General features: G+C 42.0%; 1 long non-coding RNA gene across 2 annotated transcripts in view; it reads right to left on the bottom strand.

Annotated features, from left to right (window-relative positions):
• Positions 1-1,676: 1,676 nt before the first annotated feature.
• The window catches only part of LOC128107231 (uncharacterized), a 111,559-nt gene continuing 91,473 nt past the window's right edge, over positions 1,677-21,762 (bottom strand). The window contains exons 2-3 of one of the 2 annotated variants that reach the window (XR_008217018.1): positions 3,032-10,031; positions 1,677-2,764 (exon numbers count right to left, since the gene is read on the bottom strand). This is a non-coding gene — a long non-coding RNA (uncharacterized LOC128107231). Of the gene's footprint in view, positions 10,032-21,762 lie in introns of both variants that reach the window. The other variant, XR_008217017.1, reaches the window with a different exon arrangement.

Raw genomic sequence — 21,762 nt, 5'->3', positions numbered from 1 at the left:
AGATGGCCCAGAGGTTAAAGTGCTTGTTTGCAAGTATGAGGACCTGAGTTCAGATCCTCAGTAGCTACATGAGAGTGGGGCATGGTAGAAACCACCTGGAATCCCAGTGCCATGAAATAAGGAACAAATAGATCCTGGGGTTTGTTAGCCAACAAAGCTGGGCCAGCTTTGATGAAACAATGAATTTCACGTTCAGGGAGAGATCCTGTCTCAAAAACAATGTGGAGAGCAACAGAGGAAGACACTGGGTATCAACCTCTTGTCTGGACCTGCTCATGTACACACACACACCACACACACAAACACACACATGCACTTGGGAATTGGTAACCCTTGACTTCAAGAAATAGTTAAAGGATAAGCATGTGGAATACATTCTTTGACTTCAAGACTATGATTGTGATCTTGTCGGGAAGTGGTGGATATGAGTGAGGAAAAAAACAAGAGTTATAATCCTGTAGCCTGGTTGTCCTAGAACTTTAATCTCTAATAGGGTTTTAGGCTATTGTGGACCAGTGCCTATTGATAGTATACAGCTGCAAGTATATGCTACTTAGATTTTATCAGAAGTCCAACTCAGCAGAATACTTCTCAAGAAAAATGACTTATACCATTCATTTTCTCAAGATTAAAACTGTGTTGCTGGCTTCTGTCAGATCATTGGAAGAATGTACTTTCGACAATTTACCAAATTGCCTTAATGTAATTATATTTAGCATCTTGTCTTCAGAATTTAAAACATTAAATATGGACTCAAGTCCCAGCTTTGTCCTTTGTATGATATTGGGAGACTTCTTAACCACACTTAATTTCCATTGTTTTAAATTTGAAAAAATGTGATAATAACTACTTTACAGTTTTATACAGCTTCCATGATCCAGTCCACGGAGAGAAAACAGAAACCTACAGTTCTTAAAAATACCCTGTAGCTTAAAATTTGTAGGTGATAAACAAAGCACCATATGAAATTCATTTTGCTGTATTTGCAGTAAAATCTGTCATAAAATCTGTTGTCAAGGTCATTGCCAATTTTCAAGGTCTCTTATAAAAAAAATTCCATTTCAGTTTTACAACCAGATTCAAAAGGACTCTGCTTCTCCTAGAATATGGCTATTCTCTCCCTTTTCCTCTCCAGTAACAAGAGTGCACTGATTTCTCATGGTTCTCCTTCTGCCCTAGAGGCAGAGAACAAAACGGGGAATATTTGTACTTTATAACAGTCCATTGGCTTGCCTGGCTTGTTTATCTATTTTCTCTCATTTCTCCCATTTTTAAACATTTGTTTGACAATCTGTATATACCTTTGAATTTTAAGCCACCTCAAATTCTTTTGGGGCAGATGAGGTATCTAAGTTGAGTCAGAATGTTACATAAAACTTCAAGGTCCTTTTTTCTTTACCTGAAGGTTGAAAAGAATCATGTAGGGTCACTTAATGCCACCTGGGAAAGCAGACACACAGCAAAGTCAAGTTCAGGTTGGGGGTGCAGGGTGCATCCTGGAAAGTATATCCCATTGGAGAACAGCCTAGGCTTAGATGTTTGGGGCTATGCAGAACCCACTTGATCACAAACAAATGTGAGCAGTGTAGCTGTCTTTCATCACCATTTTTATTTAAGAATAAAATGCTGTTGTTTTCGAAACTTAAGGGGAAAGCAAACCCTTTAAAGGAAGCAGCTATCAATAAAAGGAGTTCTTTTATTATACATGGTATTTACTCTGCTACAAGTATCACAGATAGTAAATTTCTAGAGGTCTCTGCATAGAGTATCATTGTTCTTGTGATGATTCTAGATGACATTGTTTGTTGAGAGTATCTCAATGTGCAGTCTGTCACTCCTCCCAGAAATCTGGTTTCCCCAACCTTTGTGCATCACCAGTGGGGACCAGAGCAGCCCTCATAGATGTCATCCTGAAGCAGCAACGTCACAAAGGGGTGCTGTCAGCTACAGCCCGTTTCTGCTGTGGATGAACAGAGGGAACCGTTGAAAACAGTACATGGCACAAACAAAGAGAGTCTTTGCCCGGAGGAGGGTGGAGGCACCACACTGAGTGCTCTGGAAGAGTTGCATCCCAGTGAGAACCGACAGAAAACTCATCCTGTGTCCAGGAGAGAAGCAGGGGCCAAGCACATCTGCTCACTTAAGGAGAGAAGGGTAGAGGACCAGCTTGTTGAAGAAGTGTTGTGCTGTGGTCACAGAGAGTGCTCCTCCAAACACAGAGGGAGACGCTTTCTGAAACATTCATCCTTTCAAATCTTCTTTAGTTTCTTCACAGTTCATCCGCTCGTTCATTGTTACCCAGACTTGGTGCTCATCAGTTCCCATCTGACCCTAAGGTGAAGTAAAACTATGCTCTGCCATTTGGGAGTTCACAGTTCAGTGAGTGACTTAATGATCTGAAGACCCATAACCACAATAACAGGAAAACTATTAACTGAGGAGCAAGACACAGAATGTCTGGGTATTGAGGCAGGGGGATAGCTGCCAGCAGTGATTTGAGACAGCCCTTCTCAGTGCTGCAGAGGATTGCAGGTCTCCTGTTTTCCCTAACCAGTGACAGGGTTCTCCAGTATGTGTCTTTCCCGAAAGAAGATCTCACAGTCCTAAACCACACTGGGCCATCAGCAGCTCTTTCAAGCCCTGCCCATCTATATGAAGTTCCAGTGAAAAGGTGGCACCAGACTCCACCTGAGTGAGAACTGGTCTTCCTGCCCGTATTTATTCCTCTAATTCCAAGAGTGGGTGATGATCCTGGAGTGGTTTCCTAAGGCAGTAAATGTAACAGCAGATAGGACAATTGGGATAGGAAGAACACCCCCTCCCACACCCCCACACCAGCCATTTGCTGCCTGGCCTCTAAATGACCTGCAGGTGGTGAGTGGATCAGATCCACACATCCCAGAGGGCCCAGGTAGGAGCCGCCTCAGCAGTTTGTCAATGGAATAAACTGAGCCGGAGGCATCTGGGACTGGGGGGGTGCAAGTGGTAACCTCATCCCAGAGGATCATGACTCAGAGGACAAAGCTCTCACCTGATTCCAGAGCTGACGTCATAAAGCAGCTAGGCATTCAGGGCCAAGTCCCCGAGCTGTGCTCTGTAAGGCAATTGGGCATCACAGCTGACTGGGACTCAGGGTCCAACAAGAGGTCAGAGCTGAGGCTCTTGGAACAAATAGGAAAGAGGAAAGGGCTTACAGAACACCACGGTTTAGATGGATCTGGATTTGGAGGTCCCCAGTTGCCGGCGAGGAAGGCAGAGGGTTTTAAAAATTCCGGATGGCCACTTCGCACTGCAGACAGCTTAAATTAAAATGTGAAGGAAGTCAATGCGGTGATGATTCCTGTCCTTCCCCACCAAAAGAATCTAATGAGCGGAAAAGACAGAAACCCTGAACAACTGCAGCGCTCCAAGCACGGACTAACCAGTGGGCGGCACTCTGGAAATGACTAATGTTGTACCTGCTCACTCACTAAGCACAACACCTCAGACAGGAAGGACGCTTTGCTGTTTGTAAACCATCTCACACAAGTCATTTAACTGATCCTTACAGTGTCCTGGCAGAAAATACATGTCATATGTACAAGGGGCAACTTGACTGGCCAGGGTCAGTCCATGATTTCGCACAATTCCAAGTAACTGAAGAGACCCGAAAAAGATATACAGCTTCTCCTTTGTTACCCAACAGCGGCAGAACCCCGAGTGGCCTGAGGTTTTGTAATGCTGACTTCTGCTCCCACTGCCCCGCTCCCTATTCTTTAAAACAATAGAATATTCCTAGGGAAAGGAGATCTTGTGCATCCAGTGTGATCTGGCCAAGCCTGGATTATTCCCTGAGGCAGCCCGGCATTTGAAACAATGTGTTTTGCTTGTTTTCTGCAGAAAGGTATTGGCAAGCCACTCCTGACCTGGCCTGCCTGTTAGAACTACCTTGGGAGCTTTTAAAAATCTATGTTGAAGTTCCTGGACCAATTAAGTCAGAATCTCCAGGGATGGCCTGAGCTTTGGTATTTTTAAGCTTTCCCACAATTTTAATGAGCAACCCATGTAAGGGAGTCTTGTGAGACTTTGGGACATGAACTGATAAAGTTAGGAAAGAACTTGCCGTGTTCTTCAGACACTGTTTTGAAAACCCCATGTGTGTATGCATGCTTCTACAGGTGGAATCTTCATTTCCATGCCATTTGAGTTGCTCATAAACCGACATGGTGTTCTCTCTCCACCATCCTGAGCTGGTGCTTCATCTGTTTTATCTCCTGCCATGCAATTTATGTCTCTCAGGATGTTTCCACTTGCAATTAACATGTAACCCAGTTTACAAATGCCATGTGCATTTGTTATACTACATAATAAGAGTGTAGAGTAAGACAGCTTCCTGGTGCTCAGTTCAGCAGCTCGATGACATCATCAAGGGCCCAGATTTCTCTCTCCTTTCTACTTTGTGATCTTTCATGAGTCTGCCTTTTTCCTAGGCTTCCTTCCTCATGATCAGGCATTATAGAAATATGTTGGAAAACAGTATTTATTGTTGTTCAGGACTGAGAGTGAGAACATTTTTTTCCGTCAAACACTTTGTTGATCAGAGCTAGATCACAATCTCTCCCCTCGAGTTCAACACACTGGGGTTTGCCTCACTGGCATAGAGACTTCTCCAAATTAAGACAGGTACTGGGATGCAATCATTTACCCATGGAGTCTCTCTTTCAACAAACTTAGGGTTCCAAGATGGTCTGCATGATGAAATGGGAAGCTGCTGGCTAGAAGCCAGCCATATTTGATAAGATAGGAGCTTGAGTTGAATTCAGAAGTGAAATCACTGCACATTTCTTCACTATTTTTGTCTTTGAATACCTTTGAAGCCTCTCCAAATGTGTGTTCTCTCGTGTGAGATTGTGACCACTGTATCACTATGATGGGGCAGCTGTTACTACCAGATATAGGAGCTGCCCTGGAAACCACTGGTTCAGGACTGTAACATGCTGGTCATGCTGTACATGTCAATACGTTCTCCTTCAGTCTTCTCTACCTTGCCTGGTGTGTAGGGTTCCTCTGGTAGTGGTTGTACTTAGCAAATGCAGTCTGACATCTGATCTCTCCTTAGTTATTCTTATTTCCTATTCATTTGAAAGTTTCAAGATTGTTCTTTGTAAAGCAAGTGAAAATCTTCTGTCTAAACAGCGGGGAGTTTTCTGTCATATACCAAGTCTTAACATCTAGAATACCGTGAAGGAATCTACAGACAGAGGTAGTTACCAAGTTCAAGTCCCTCCGTGTTCATGGCGGGAGAGGTCGATTTTAGAAGACAATTAAGACTCTTTTAGATTTATGTATTTTGTACTACGCATGTGAGTGTTTTGCCTGCATGTACCTCTGTGCACCATGTGGGTGCCTAGTGCTTGCAGAGTTCAGAAGAGTGCGTCAGATGGCCTGGAACTGGAATTAGGGCTGGTTGTAAGCCATCATGTGGGTGTTGGGAACCAAAGCCAGGTCCTCTGAAACAGTAGCAAACTCTCTTAACCACTGAACCCCCCACGTGCCCAGGCATTATGAGGCAATTTAGTTTTCATGCTTTATACATGAAGCAGTCAAACATCTGAAGTATTAAAATCCTTGCCTCAGGTGCATGGTAAGTAAACTTGCAGCACATCAAAGCTCACAGTTCTGTGTAGCTCCTTCCCCCATCCTATCAGGCTCTAGAGTCACTTTGAGGATGGAAACCTCATTCCTGGATCCCTTTCAGTCTACCACATCAAAATCTCCAAGAATCCCGGTTCCTAGGACTAGTCATGTGTGGAGTGCTGCTTTGTGAACTGCTTTTCAGCTAGGCTTTATCTTGTGGTCCTGACCATTATGGTAGCTTTGTATTTTGCTAGTTGTATTAAGAAAAAAAACAAACTTCTGCCTTAGGACTTTCTGGCAGGACATTCAAGTAGGGAGGCATAGAACAAGGACAGGTGACCCGGGCTGGTCCCTCTCTGTTCCTGTGCCCAGCCTACCCTGCATTCTCTCCCCGCCCTGAAGCATTCACTCTTGCTGGATGTTCTGGAACTTTAGTTCTTGACCTTGGCATGCTCTGCCCAGGCCTGGCTCTCCGTGGATGTCCTGTCTGGATCTGTGTCCTTTTGTGGCTCTACCTTGCTGAGAGGTATCAGAAGCTAGCCATTCCTGGCTCATTTCTTCCACCAGGAAATATCTTCTCTTTTTCCTTTCCTGAATGACTAAGATACTTGAATTCTTTCAACTTTTTCTTGTACTTTCACTTTCAGAAAAATAAATATGGACATTCTGAGAGAATGATGGAAAGTTCAGTATGATGCTTAAGATCTATTTTATATTTTTACTATGTATATATGGGGGCTGGAAGGGGTTATGTGTACACAAGTACAGTGCCCTTTGAATCAAGAAGAGGATGAAGGATCACTTAGAGCTGAAGTTACAGGTGGTGGTTGTAAGCCCTCTGAATGGGTATCGGGAACCAAACTTGAGTCCTCTACTAGAGCAGTAGGCCCTTTTAACCACTGAGTCGTCACTCCAACCTCTGATAGGATGTTTAGTGTCAACTACATAAATCTGGAATGACCTGGAAGACAGACCTCTGTGTATGCCTGTAGGTGATTATACAGAGAGGAGAAGATTGCCTACTGTGGACTGTGGCATTCCTTGCTGGGGTCTTGGACTGTACGCAAGGAATAAGAGAGCTGAGTGTTAGCATTCAGTAGCAGCTTTCTGCTTCCTGATAATGGAGGTGATGTGACCAGTTGCTTCAAGCTCCAACTGTCTTGACTTACCCACTCTAACAGACTGTACTCTTGACCTGTGAACCAGAACAAACCGTTCTCCATTGAGTTGCTTTTGACAGAATATTTCATGACAGCACCTGGAAAAGAAACTGAGACACGTAGACAACCAGCACAATATTCTGCATGTTTATGGAGGTTGTTAAGTGACAATAGATATCACTTCTCATGAGATGGGAAAATAGTTTCTATCCTGAGCCTTAAAGAAACGATGAGTTTGTTTAAAACACATTGGTGTAAATGAAAGTACCTTCTAGACAAAATTCCATTGGCATTGTTTGTTTGCACATTGTCATCTAGGTCTGCATAGGTCCTTGGAGGAATCCATGATGTCACACAGTGAAGAATTAGGAAAGAGGTGACAGTGCTGTACAGTCCTTGTTCTTCTTTCCTATAAGGAGCAGGCTTACTCCACATGGAGATACCCGTGGAAGGACACTGAAGCCTTCTTCCATCACCCCCTTCTCCATCTTTTTCTATAGGTGTTAATGTTTGAAATGTCACTGTTCAAAATTGAAGGCTTTGAGGAAATCCCAGAGTGCTGTGCTTCATTAGGGAGCTAGCAGCAGAATGCTCTCTAAGAGTGTTTAGTCATTACTGGGACTTTACTAACTTGAAATGTGCTACCAGCTGAATACTAGGAGAGCAGGAATAGATGCTTCTAGAACAGGTAGAATATTGTCTTAATATACCAAAACTGTAGACAAGCGGTATCAGTATCCTATGATAGCCAGACCCTAATCCTGAACAAAATTTTCCAGATACCTTAGATTCTCTGAGGGAAATTGCCTGGGAATTAGAGCAATCATATCTAATATCTGAAAACTTAGCGAAGGTCATATGAGCAATTTCGACTCCCATACATTTGCTCCTTAGAGCATTCTTTACACGTAGCTGACATTGCTCAGTCTAATAACACTCTGCTCACCTTGCTTTCCATTAGCAGATTAATATAAAAGCAATCTTTAAGGGATATTGCAGATCTTCAATTACTACATCAATGCTGAAATTTATATTGATGCAGCTAGAATATATTAAATGTTAATGGAGATCCCAAGGAACGTTTTGGCAGGGTTTTGAGACATTAGCATAAATTAATTTCTTCTTAACAACTGGCTTCCTTTTGGAGCTGAGGAAATGGGTGAGGGACTCCCTCTAGAGTGGCTTTGCTGCTATTATGCAGCATCTGCCAAGGATAAGCTTTGGGATGGCAGAAAAGGAAAGAGAAAAAGCAAAGGAAACGGGTGCCCGAGTTTTAGCCTCCTTGCATCACCTGATCACCTACAGAGACATTTAATCACAAAGAAGAGTTTCCCCCCACTTTCCTCCTTTGAACGGGGCCCCTCTGGTTAGCCTGCACTGCCGATTCTAAAGGAAAAGGCAAGGTGGATGCTTAACTATCGCCTTCAATAGCTCATTTGCAGAGTAGAGAAACAAGAGCTCCTTCTGAAGGTAATGATTTAGTTTTTGCTTAGTTGTAGTCTTAGTTCCTGGCATCCTGACGTTTGGTTGACAGATCTTTCTGGAAATACTATAAATAAGAAAGCATAGGACTGGAGCCAGACTTCTTGGCTTGAATCTGAGACATATATCCCTCCTTAGGCTAGTGATGCTGAACACAACATTTGACCCTCATCATGGCTGATTTTCCTCATCTGTAAAGTCAAAATGATCATCACAATATTTCAGCTGGACTTACTGCCTATAATCCCCATTCGGAAAGCAACCGTGGACTGTTTTCTGTACGTGGGCACTCCCACGTCCTGAACACACAACAGATCCATAAATGGTCCTGTATTTCTCTGAAACTTGGGATCAAGAGTCAGTGTTGGCATGGTGCATGCAGACTGCATGCCCCCATCCACCCTCACGGGGAGTTCTGCTCAGGCCCAGGACTCTGGTTCTGCAGATTAGCTATATCCTTATACTAGAAAGTCACCGTTTTCCTGAGGCTCTTAAGATTGACAGATCACATTGCTGCTGACATTGGCACTGCTGTGGTTTCATAGTGCAGGGAGGAGCTGGGAAGTGGAAGAGTTAGATAGCAGAGCATAGCAACCAATCAGCTTATTGAACTTGTCATACCACGTGCATGGGGCATAATGTTGAGTAAGAAAATCTCCTTTCTCAGAAGTACTGATGATCATTTTCTCACTCCACTTTGGGTCAATTCACTACTATAGAGGCTTAAGTTAGTATAGTATATAAATGCTGCAAAAAAACCAGAACAATATTTTGCAATATGAAGTAATTCATATTTATCTAAAAATTGCACACATGTCAAAGCAGATATATATTTGATGCATAATTCTGATTCTTTAAAATGACAACTTGATGAAGCATGATCCTGATTTTTTTAAATGACAACTGTAAAATGTAAATGACAAATGTAATTGTACAAAGGATTTAATTTTTATGTGGTTGCCCATAGTGATGCGGTATACAAAAGCACAAGATAACGAAAGATAATTACTGGATTTTAGAGATTAGAATGATCACATTGCATATATTTTAAAAGATAAATGACATACCCAAAGACCTATAGAATTGTGATGAATTTATCATAAAATGGATAATGATTCTTGGCTTAGTGATGACTGTTTTCCAGAATTATAGTAGAAGAAGCCAGTTAACACTGAATGAAGGAGTGAGCAGACTAAAAGGAAATGGAATTAGATCATTAAAGTAATGACAAGGAGCAGAGGACAGAGATAACTAAACACTGATGGCAACGGAGCAGTAGAGGAGGAAAAGTTGAAGACACTGGTGGAAGGCATAAACAAAGGGAAGAAGGGGCGAGAGATGGAGCAGAGAGATGGGGGGATTCAGAGAAGAAACTGGAAGAAGCAGCTATGAGAGGATAAACAAAGTCATTTGGTTTCTTTATTTATTGGGAGAATGAAAGAGTTTGGAAATGAACACAGACACTTCCATCACGGGAGACTTGTGAAGAATGTGCAGCATCAGTAGGTGGGTGGTACCATATTGGCAGGAGCAATCACAGTTGGTGTGCTCTTACCAATAGTAAATAGACACAAGGTAGAGAAATTCTTAAAGTAAGTTGGGCTAGCAAAGAGTTTTGAGAAAAGGTTAAGTGTTCAAGAAATCAAATCCTGACCTTGATGCCACTTGCCCATAGAATCCCTCTTTCCTGTCTTCGACTGGACTCCTGGAGCTCGGCCTGGTGCTTGGCTGTAGATCTCTTCATCTGCTTCCATTAGTTACTGGAAGAAGGCTCTATGATGACAGGGTAGTCACCAATCTGATTACTGTGTAAACCAGCTCAGGCACCCTCTCCGCTATTGCTAGTAGTCTAAGCTGGGGTCATCCTTGTGGATTCCTGGGAACTTCCCTAGGGCCAGGTTTCTCCCTATCCCCATGATGTCTCCCTCTATCAAGATATCTCTTTCATTTCTCATGATGGGGAGACCTACAGCGACAACAGAACCAAGCTAGTAGGAGCTCATGAACTTTAGACCAATAGCTGTGAAGCCTCCGTGGGACTGGACTAGGCCCTCTGCATAGTGACACAGTTGTGTAGCTTGGTCTGCTGAAGGGGTCCCCTGGTAGGAGGATCAGGATCTATCCTTGGTGTGTGAGCTGGCTTTTTGGAACCTACTACCTATGGTGGGACACCTTGCATAGCCTTGATACAAGGGGAAGGGCTTGATCTTGCCTCACCTGAATGTACCAGGCCTTGCTGACTCTCCATGGGAGGCCTTACCTTTTCAGAGAGGGGACTGAGGCATGGGTTGGGGGGAAGATTGGGGGAGGCAGTGAGAGGAGGGAAGAGAGGGGGGGATCTGTGGTTGGTATGTAAAATGAATAAAAAATTTCTTAATAAAAAATAGAATTTAAAAAAAAGAAAAAAAAGAAATCAAATCCTAAATGCAGATCCCACTTAATGTCAGAGATATTTTCGTTGAGTTCTTATATCCAGCATAAAATTTGAGAAAATTGAGGTCATATATCGAAACCCAGGCTCACTTGGGAGATGAGTGCTCAAATCACATGATGCCAACTGTTCTGTGTAGACTTCTTGGGATGTCAGTTTTCCATCAAAACTTTCTGCTGTATATATATTCATATATGTATGAACATAAAAGCAACTGCCAAGCACTTCATTATTGCCAATTAGCTAATGTATGCATTAAGGAATGTGCTATAGCTTATTGATCTCTTAGAAGCCTGTCAAGGTTGGATAAAAGACAGCTGGATAGGAACTTTAGCTTTTAAGATTTGTTACAAAATCCTTGAAATGTGGGGACAGGAAATAATAGAGTGAAGACAGATGGAAAATTGTCATTCTGTAATAATGTTATATTTACACATGACTCAGGTCTCGACCAATGAAAGAGATAGGTAGTGAGCAGCAAAATTGCAGACATACAATTTCAATATTTTTAATTTAAGAAAAATTAGAGAATGGAAGAAGTACCCCAGCAGTTTCTTATTGGAGCAGGAATGGCTACTGTCAGTCTGGGATAAGGTAGGCACTGATTGTCAGTTTCAAAATGTCTTCTGCTCTTGTGTTCACAAGGGTGCCAGTTCCCAATTCCAGGATGTTGCTTTTCAGCCTAAAAGCAGCATTAATATGTGCCATGAATAAATATCAGAACTACAAATCTCAGATTACACAATGTTATAGCACATGTGTGAGTATAGAGTGTGTTTCTAGTCTGCGTCATCTCTTTCCAACTTCTGAAGGCAAGGGTGATGCTGTGTGCTGCTCTGCACACCTCATGTTGCACACATGCTCACACATATGCCAGAGTGTGTAAATTGTCATGAAGCATGCTTATTCGAACTACTTTCTGTAATAGATTAATTTTAAAAAGACCAGTTTCAGTGTTACAAGCACCACATTCATATTTATTCCATGAATAAAAGAATCAGTTGGACGTACTGTAGATATGACAGAATTTAGTACTACTTTACTAATTCTCAGGTATATATGGACCATCTCTAAGAGGTGCCATGAGCTCTTAAGTGCGGAACTCCAGCTCTGGTGGAGCAGAAGCTAGAACTCAGTACTGAGAATTCTTTGAGCTGTACTTAACAAGCAAGAGGGGCTGGAGAGGTGGCTCAGTGGTTAAGAGCACTCGCTCTTGTAGAAGACCAGGTTCAGTTCCCAGCACCCACATGGTAGTTCCCAACTAACTGGAACTTGCCTCATGGATCTAATGCCCTCTTTCTTACCTCTTCAGCTGCCATGCAGACAAAACACTCCCCCATAAAAAGTAAATAAATCTTTTAAAACATGAATTAAAATAAAATACTTAAGCTAGACAAGTGACATAGGAAGGGCATGGGGACTGATGCAGAATGCAAAATTGTAAGGAGTTTTGGAGAAAATTTCAGAGGTAGCAATAGAGACTAGGCAGTGTTTCTGTGTAAAGCCCTTAGGACAAGAATGCCCATCTTCTTTTTGTCCCAGCGTCTACAACGAAGGACTCCATGAGGGAGGGGCACAGAAGCAGCATCTTCTATGAAAAGGAAGGCTTTTCAGTGCTGTTTTTCATTTTACCAGGAAGACTTTGTGTGATGTGCTGAGTGAGGTATGGGGGGCGGGGTCAGAGTTGGAACAGGACACACCCAGACACCAAATTCTCAGCACATAGGGGATTTATTATCCTTTTGTTGTTGTTGTTTTGTTTTTTGAGACAGGGTTTCTCTGTGTAGCTTTGCGCCTTTCCTGGATCTCGCTCTGTAGACCAGGCTGGCTTTGAACTCATAAAGATCTGCCTGCCTCTGCCTCCCAAGTGCTGGGATTAAAGGTGTGTGCCACCACCGCCCAGCGGCGGGGTTTATTATCCTAGATGGGTAAGCAATGTCTGCCTCTAGAATGGGCAAAGGCAGACAGCAAGCAGCAGCAGCAGCAACAACAACAGCAGCAGCAGCAGGTGTTTTTCGCAGAGTGGGTTTTTAAGGAGAAAAATGGAAGAGTCTGTGCTAGGATGAGTTGCCAAGTCCTGATTGGACAGGTTAGTTAGTATAGCCAATAATGAATTTTGATTGCTGGCCCTTCGTGTTTAGTCTCAGGAATGAGTCAGTGGGCAAATAAGGGAATGGACCCCGCAGGGCTGTGTAATCTAATGGTTTAGCAAGGGAGAGAGAAGGGTAAAGGATAAAACCTACTGGTGCCATGTTTGCCATGGTAGTGCCTGTTAGAGCCCTTCATAGTGTGTCTCAGGGAATGTCACTGATTCTCAACTGAACTTGTGGTGAAATCTAAATTATGTTAGTATTTGACTAAGGACTGATGTAGCAAGTCTTACTCTGCCCCACCAGGCAGCTCCCAAATAACCACAGGGAAACATTATTAATTATGAAAGCTCAGCTGATAGCTTAGGCTTGTTTCTAACTAGCTCTGATAACTTAAATTAACCATTTCTATTGATTTATTTGCTGCCACATGGCTCATGGCTTGTTACCTCATCTCCTACATGTTATGCTTCCTCTGCAGCTCCTTGAGACTCTACCTTTCTTCTTCCCAGCATTCTCTTTGCCCCCCCAAATCCTACTTAGCTATTGGCCATTTAGCTTTTTATTAAACCAATCACAGTGACCTATCTTCACAGGGTGTAAAGGAAAATTCCATAACAGACTGAGGCTTCATTCTGCTGAGAATTGAGAGAGAAACTCTGTAAGAAAATGATGATCTTCCTCTAAGAACTGGCTTCATCATTTTTTGCACCCCTTTTGGTCAAGTTCCCGTTGCTTTTATTTATAATCATTTGAGGAGGAAAATATTTTAGTCATACAATTTATTCAATCAAGACAATTAAGCAAAACAACCTATTAATTTAGTTGTTGAGTGTGTGTGGGAGGCTTACTTAAAAGCAAATACTTGGATCCAAACACTAGCATTTACAAAACCTGTTTAGAAACTCATAATTTGACTAAATTTAACCATACCATTATTATTTTTGAAGTGCCATTCAAAATAATCTTTTTAGGGCCAGCGAGATGTCTCAGCAGGTAAGATGCTTGTCACTAAGCCTGACCACTTGAGTTTGACCACAGAGATCCACTTGGAGGAAGGAGAGAATGGACTCCCCCAAGTGGTCCCCTGACTTCCTATACATGTAAAGTGGCATGCTTGGGCATGGATGCACGTATACATATATGCATTCATGCACCCACACATACACAAACACACTAAATAAGTAAATATAACAAAATTTAAAAAATGACCTTTCATTTAACACATTCAGTTTAGAAAAATAGAAAACCTAGATGCAGTCTAGCCTGAGAAGAATCTCTATTAACATGTTGAGATCCAGCCCTTCAAGTGCATGTGTAACACAATACAATAAATGAATGCCTGGATTTTCTCTAAGAAGTAAATCCTATGAGGCTGTCAGTGCATGACTGAATGAGCAATGTGTAGCTAATGGGATTAGACTGTAAATGTATATGCAATTCTTTAAACACGCTGGTTTTTCATAAGGTGCATTGTATTATTTAGTCACTAATCACATATTTCTGTTTTTGCCATGCTGAGGGCTGAGTTAAGGGCAGTAATACTGTGGGAACATACCACAGAGCAACACTCCTAGCCCAATCACATGCTGAGACAGTGTAGCTGAAGTTCTCCTAGTCCCAACTGGCTCCCGTGGTCCCACAGTCCCACAGCCTCTCAGACCCAAATGAACACACAGAGGCTTATATTAATTACAAACTGTATGACCTAATGGCTTAGGCTTCTAGCTAGCTAGATCTTACATCTTAAACTAACCTATTTCTATAAATCTGTACCTTGCCATGTGGCTCATGGCTTACCGGTATCCTTACATCTTGCTTCTCATGGAGGCAGCTAGCAGCATCTCCTCTGCTCTGTCTTTCCCCTCCTCTCTATATGTTTGGATTTTCTTCCTGCCTCTAAGCTACCTTGCCATAAGCCAAATGGCTTTATTTATCAACCAATCAGAGCAACATATATTCACAGCATACAGAAAGACATTCCCCCATCAAGACAGAGAGACAGAGAGAGAGAGAGAGAGAGAGAGAGAGAGAGAGAGAGAGAGAGAGAGAGAGGATGTTTGTGTGCATGGGCTTTAGCCTGTTTGGTATACATAAGCCAGAAATTGATATTACAGTGTCTTTTTCAGTCACTTCTTTGCCTTATCATTAATTTAATTTTTTTCTTTTAAAAGTTCATTCTTTAGAGCTGGGTGGTGGTGCATACCTTTAATCCCAGCACTTGGGAAGCAGAGGCAGGTGGATCTCTCTGAGTTTGAGGCCACCCTGGTGAGTTCCAGGGCAGCCAGGGCTAAGGAGAGGAACCCTGTCTCAAAAACCAAAAACTGAGAAACAACAACAACAACAATGACAAAAACAAAACAAAATGTTCATTCCCTGCCATGAATCCCATACATATATTCAATGTATTTTGATTTTTATCAGTATCTCAGTCCAGCTCCTCCTGCACCCCAAGACCTTCTCATCAAGTCCCCATCCCAACTCCATGTCAAATGTGCTCAGGTCTAGGGCTATCCCCTAAAGTATAGGCAACCTACCATGGCCCATCTCTCTGAAGAACATCAACTCTCCCCTCTGCAGCAGCTTGCAACCATCTAAACTCCTCAGCCAGGAGAAGGGCTTTGTGCACCCCCACCCTATCTGTGATAGGGTTATGAGTGGCTTGCTCTTATTCAGGTCTTGTACAGGCAACCCCCACCCTGGGAGTTCATGAGTGCAGTGCCCTGCCTCATCCAGAAGGTGGGTTTGCAGAACTCCTCTTCAACTTCAGGCTCTTACAATCTTTATGCCTCCTCTTCTGAGATGTCTCTGGAATCATTCTAATGTATTCTTTTTTTTTCGACAAGGGTCTCTCACTGAACATGGAGCATATCATTTCTGCTAGACTGGCTGGGCAGTGAGCCTCTGGGGTCCATGTTTCTCTACCCTCCTGTGCTAGGGTTACATACATAAGCTTTGACTTGGCTTTTATGTGGGGGTTCATTCCAGAGACCCAAACTCAGATCCTCATTTTATCCCCTGCAACATTTCCTCAGCCCTAATCATATATTTTTTAATGATTGCATATATCAATTTGACATTTAAATTTCCAATTCTTTTGCAATTCTAAACAGTACCACAATTGATATCCTTTGGGTCATCTTTGGCTATATTTACAACTATATTAAAATCATTTCTGGAAATGGAAGAGTATAAAAGCAGTTTGAAACACCTGTAAATACACCATTTAAAACTGTGGTGTGTATTTTCAAATGGAGCTAAAAATCATTTGTTCCCATTGATATTATCCCAGACACTACATGAGAGTAGTCATTGCTTGACTCTTGTTAGTGACAAATTATCTTTGTGTATTTCTTTTAAAACTGGGACTGCTATGATGCACTTATAGCGTGTTTACATATTTTAATACTGTCTTTCATGGTCATCAGGAAAACTTTATGATTTTTATCTGTTTCTCATAGTAATATATTATTATTCTTTATATTTCAGGACTTTGTCATATAGACCCCAGTGTAGCTCAAATACTTTCAATTGTAAATTAGCATTTTATTTATCTACTTACAATTTTTATTTTTTAACCTTTTAATATACATGTATAATTCAATTTGTTTTCAAATCCAATGCTCTTTTCATTTTGCCTTTGGAGTTATTTCAGGAGAACTAACATTGATATAAGCACTTTGGTTTTCTTCTTGTGCTTTTTTTTAAATTTTTTTTAAAGATTTATTAATTTGTTATGCATACAGTATTCTGCCTGCATGTGTCCCTGCAGGCCAGAAGAGGGCACCAGATCTCATTACAGATGGTTCTGAGCCACCATGTGGTTGCTGGGAATTGAACTCAGGACCTCTGGAAGAGCAGTCGGTGCTCTTAACCACTGAGACATCTCTCCAGCCCGCTTTTTTTTTTAATTTAAAAAGTTATTTCATTAATAAGTTAATTTTATGTTAGGGCTTAAGTGTCCAACTTTATGTCTTGAACTTTATGTTTGTTATTGTGTATGAGGTCATCTTGGTTGGCACTGTGCATTCTAAGTAGTTATTGTTGGCATATTTAGAGGGCATTGATTTTAAGCATCATACCATCTTTCCCTAGAACTTGATTGCATTTTCTTACCCACTTAGGCCAAGACCCAGGTGAAATGAAATCTAAGAATGGACAGGGAAGCCCATGTCAGCCCTGCCAATCTTTCCAGAGAGTGTTTGGTCCACATTTCATCTTCTCTCTATTCTCTAGGTTTGCTTGTGTTCCAGTAATTCACACTAGCTGGTCTCCCCTTTCATCCATGTGAAAGGATGTAGAGAGCACCATGCGTGTCTGATGACCCCTCACTTTAGACTTGTCCAACACTACTTCTTGGAGAATTTTCTTGTAATTGTTCACCTGTGGATGGTATGTCTTTGGTTTTAGACACAGGCATAGAGTTTTACCTCTTTTATATTCCTTTTATCATGTTCATGAAACTGAAGGAGAAGGGCAATTTACATAGGTAGCCTCTGATTTTGCTTTGAACTGGAAACCTCTCATCACTTCTTCATGTTGGTTATCTATGCTCTGTACAATGTCAAGAGTTAAATGAGTGGAAATCGAAAAGCTCCCAGCAAACAGTTACAGCTAGCAGCCACATCTCCTTTTGCTTAGGCTGTTTCCTACTGCAACTCTAGGATGTACTGTAATGGAGTCAATTCAATGGGCAGTATCCTTGCTGAGAGCAGAAATCAATGCCTGCCATCTTTCATCATGGCTTCTTCATTGCAGGGGAATCTCATTTGGTGTAGGTGGCTTTGCATTCTTTTCTGGCATGAGTATAAGTCCTTAGTTGCATTTGTAATACAGATCCTCATTTCTAACAATAGAATAAAACTTTAGGGTGCAAAACTTGTATTTGGGACTTCCAGATGTTTCAGGTGGGAAGTTGTGGTGTTGAAGAATAGAAGGCTTCTATGACTACAGAATCAAAATGAATGAGACATAATTAGCTATGCAATTGATTACCAGCATCTTGGCTATTCACATCTGACCTCCCGGGAGGCTCTCAGGTTTGAGAAAGTGCTGTTCTCTCAAGAATTAGTGCTACATTCCTTGAGGAATGGACTTAAAGTGAGCAGAAGATTCTACCCACCAGTGTGGTTTTCTTTTGTGTAAAAGCTTATGCTCTAAATTGCTTGATCATGGATGTGGAGGCCTTTAGATAACTGGTTGCTCTGAGTTGCAGACATGAGAATTGGGATGGGTAACTTAACTTTTTTGCCTCTCAGAACAGTCATCTGCTATAAGGATAGGATATAAGATGGAGATAGGTTTTTGTTATACTCTTGTCCAGTTAATCAGAAGATACAGCATCCAGCTAGTTCCTAGATTTCAGGTCACTCGACCCCAGGATAGAATTGTTCTCCCCCTTTTCTATAAATAAAAATAAAAAGCCCGTATGATGCATCACAAAGCACCCTTCTGTCTCTGGCAGTGTACTGGGCTATGCTGAGCTGTGGCTCACTGGGATATTTTCTGCTACACGAGCAAGTTGACTTCCATTCTGAATATTTCATGCATTCTGTGCATGCTTGGCAGAGTTGAGAGCTCTCACCAGTGGCGAATTCACAGCACACACACTGGCAGCCTTCCTGAACTGTTTACTTCAATAACATCATCAGCAATTAGCCTGTAGAGTAGAAATTTAAATGGGCTCTGCAAACAAACATGCCTTTGAATCAGCTAATAACAAGATGGGTCCAAAGAGGGCTGGTGTAATTAGGCAGGACAACAGTTGAGAGGGAATTAATCAAGGGTGGGGGTGGGGCATAAAAAGCAATGGGTTCTTTCACCATAGCTTTGAAAAATGATGTAATTCCAAAGGGAACACTGGAGGGTAGAATAGGATATGGGCAAAATCCATCAATACCTACTTATCCTGTTGGTTGACATTTTTAGTATTTATTCAAAAGCTATGTTGATCACTGGAGAGGAAAAAAGAAAGGAAAATGCGGGGGTTATTTATCCAGCACCTTCAGCATGGACGATGTGGTGTGTTTTGAAAACACATTATAATCCTTAATTTTGACAGTATTCTGCAAGGTAGGGATTTTCCCAGTAAAGATTGTGTGGGTAAAGAGTCATTCAGGAGGTGGTCAGTACTGCACAAAAGAAAGTGGCTGTGGCTGTCACTGAGAAAGGCAGAATGCCACCATAATTGCTGCCAGCATTCAAAGAGAGGTTCATGTGGGCTGACACAATCTGCAGGGCTTGTGTGTATGGAAGTGGGTCCTGGCATACAGACAGGAGGGTTGTAAGCGAGTGAAGGGCTGGATGGGATGGGTTTTGGGGGGGTCACTGTTTTCTTTTTCATTTTTGGTGTTTTGTCAACAATTTCTTCTAAAGGAGTGAAATTCTACAATGAGGTAGAGAAGATGATAGGGGAGGGAGGTAAGGAGAGAGACAGAGAGCACTTGAAGGAGAAAACTGGTGAATGGTAGATTGTATAAACTTTTGAGTGGCATGGAGGAGGCTTACAAAGTACTGGAGAGAAACAATTCCTTCCTAGACTCAACATCAACTTCTGGCCCTGAATGTGCATATTAAGGGGGCAGAAACAACTTGGTGGGTCGTTTCTCTGGCTCCCCAGTATAACTGAGACCCTGAGGGAGCTGACTTAGCTATAGCCAAAAAAGTATGAAATTTTCTCTTCTGAGAATTGTGAAAGTGCAGGATTTGTTTCAGATCTGAGGTGAAATGTCACTTTTATTAAACCCAGTTCTGGAGGGATATTGGTAAAAAGGCTTTTTTGTTGTTGTTTGGTTGGTTGGTTTTTCGAGACAAGGTTTTTCTGTGTAGTCCTGGCTGTCCTGGATCTTGATCTGTAGACTAGGCTGGCCTCGAAGTCAGAGATCCACTTGCATTTACCCCCAAGTGTTGAGTTTTAAGGCACAGGTAATGTCTGTTTTATCCTGTTTCACATGCATGAAATCAAGGCCCTGGGAAATGGTTTCATTTGGCTGCAGACACTGAGACAGATGTCCTTTTGTGCAAAATTGACCTCAGTGTTTCCATGAAGATTTTATGACACTTGACTTTCTAACCACGGCACAGTGTATGACTCTTCCATGTTATGCTTGTCTTTTAGATAAAAAGATTTATTTTTATTTTAGTTATATGTTTGCTTACATATATGTATGTGTATCACATGTGTGCAGCACCCACAGAAGCCAGAAGAGAGTGTCAGATCCCCTGGAACTGGAATTACGGATGGTTTTGAACTGCCCTGTGGATACTGGGAACTAAACCCAGGTCCTCTTCCAGAGCTGCAAGTGCTCGTAACCCCTGAGCCATCTCTCTCGTCCTCATGTTAGTTTTCTACAGTATACATTGCACACTAATTTGTAGAGTAAGAGTCCTTTATTCAAAATGCTCAGGACTTTGGAAATACTTAAGATGGCACAAATTCAGATTTTGGAATATTTGCGTATTTGTAGTGAGCTATTTAGTTGATGGGGGATGGCATCCAAATTTCGACACAAAATTTGTTTCTGTGTCAGACACCTCTGACGCACACATGCTAAAAGGTGGCTTTACGTAACAGTCTTAGCGCACCTGCACTTTGTCTACAACGTAGCACATGACGTCAGTGTAGACCTTCCACTTATGAGATCATATCAGCAAGGGGAGAATCTCAGCTCTTGGAGCATTTTGGATTTAGGAATTTGTATTTTCAGATTTGGGATGCTTGGATGCTTGTTCTTATTGCACTTTATGACTCCTTACCATTTTATTCAGCTCGCTGCAAGGGCAAAGTTGATATTTTCCTGCCACTGTGTGCCAGTACAACATGTGATCAGTAAGTACTTCTTGCACAACCTGCTGAATAAAACTTTGTGAATCCAGAATGACTGGTTCGGTGGTGTCTCTGGTGAGGGAAAACTCTCTGTACCTCCACAAAGACTATTCTAGTTTCCTGTAAGGTGAACCACCTTGCCAGAGCCCTCACTTCTCTTTATGATAGCGCTACTCAGTCTGTGTTAGCGTAGTCTCCCGGCTAGAAACAAGTTAACAGGGTTCCATGTTCCAACTACACAAGGTATTTACTGCAGGCCACACCTTTTTATGTTGATTCGGAAAGTAGCTGCAGACTCTAAGGAGTCCCCGCTTCAAGGAAGAAAAGGGAGAGGGGCTGCTGGGCAGCAAAGACCAAGTAGCAATCAATGGCGGCACGGCGTGATGGCGGCATGGTGTGTGCTCTTTGAATGGAGGTAATTGTTTGTCAGTTCTCGATCTCACTGGGTAATCTCTCATGAGAGGTATTTAAGTAGCATCATCAATGTCAGTACACTTTCAATGAATGCCTTACTTCATCAGCTTTAAAATATTTAAAATATCCCATAAAAATCAGGAATCATCTGCCGAAGCATTGGGTGGCAAGTGTCTATCCCAGATAAGGTATAAATAACTGACTTACAAAAAGAAATGATTCCATCCAAAGTTGGTTTAGTGAACGAGTTAGTTCATTGGGGTTACCTAGCAGAGTGTAGATGAGGGCTTCTGCACACACTGGCAGAAGGGCTGGTGTAAACCTTGTAACCCAAGCTCTCTGAGCTTTGTAAGCTGTATGAGCTTCTCTCTCCCCTCCAGGAGAAATGGCTGCACATATACAACACTTAGTTAAGAAGTCAGCATCCAGTTGCTATCTGAAGACAACTATCGGAAAACCCTTTGAAGACCTGATCATGGAGACTCAGACCCACAGCAAACCAGCCAATGTCATGATAGCAGTTAATGCTCAATAGCATGGGCTCTGGCATCTGCCTGGTTTAGGCTATAATTTAGATCATGTGACTTAGTAGTTGAAGGTTATTAGATAAAATACTTGAATTGCTAAGGGCTAAGTATCTTAAAGTTAGATACTACAGTAACTTCCACTAAGATGTGTGGTAAGAATTAAAGGAATGATGCATTTTACGTTCTTACATTTGGCATGTAGTTTATGCTTAATATT

The sequence above is a fragment of the Peromyscus californicus genome, unplaced genomic scaffold (assembly GCF_007827085.1).
Source record: "Peromyscus californicus insignis strain IS unplaced genomic scaffold, ASM782708v3 Scaffold_12__1_contigs__length_115047231, whole genome shotgun sequence".
NCBI classification, from domain to species: Eukaryota; Metazoa; Chordata; class Mammalia; order Rodentia; family Cricetidae; genus Peromyscus; species Peromyscus californicus.
This window is presented reverse-complemented; position numbering and strand designations above follow the sequence as displayed.